This window comes from Schistocerca piceifrons, chromosome 1 (assembly GCF_021461385.2).
Source record: "Schistocerca piceifrons isolate TAMUIC-IGC-003096 chromosome 1, iqSchPice1.1, whole genome shotgun sequence".
Classification (NCBI taxonomy): Eukaryota; Metazoa; Arthropoda; class Insecta; order Orthoptera; family Acrididae; genus Schistocerca; species Schistocerca piceifrons.
Window position 1 is genome coordinate 1,243,932,805 of NC_060138.1, and position 553 is coordinate 1,243,933,357.

Consider the following 553-nt stretch of genomic DNA (forward strand, 5'->3'; position numbering starts at 1 on the left):
AGCCAGAAGTTGCTCTGAACTATGATTTAGCTGTGAAGGTTACGTGCTTGCTAACCTATTTACGTTTGACATGAATAAAAGCAGATCAAATCTTCCGCTTGTCTTGATTTCTTATTGCCAGACGTAATATCATCATAGTTAGCTATGATCATAAATCCTAATGTTTCCTACATCCACGTGGTTCACAATTTGTACGAAGAAAATACATGCCCCGGGTGAGGATCGAACTCACGACCTTAAGATTATGAGACTTACGCGCTGCCTACTGCGCTACCGAGGCGATGTGTGTAATCCACTCTCTGGCGGTATAAGAGTAGTCATCGTGTCTTGTCATAACGAAATACAAATGTTATCGTTTTTATCTCGCGGATTAGATTAGCGTCCTCTCTAACTCAGTTACTTACATAACTGAAAGTGAAAATAAATGTAACAAATACTCAAATATCACGACAGATGACCAAACAGTAGTGAAATTAATACAACTATTGTACTGACGTTATCAGCTGTTATACATTTGTGTAATTAAAACCGATGTGGTTCAAGGACAAAATCT

At 38.2% G+C, this 553-nt stretch overlaps 1 non-coding gene across 1 annotated transcript; it reads right to left on the reverse strand.

Annotated features, from left to right (window-relative positions):
- Positions 1 to 207: 207 nt before the first annotated feature.
- Positions 208 to 280, reverse strand: Trnam-cau. The gene has a single exon. It is a non-coding gene; the product is annotated as a tRNA-Met (tRNA).
- Positions 281 to 553: the final 273 nt, after the last annotated feature.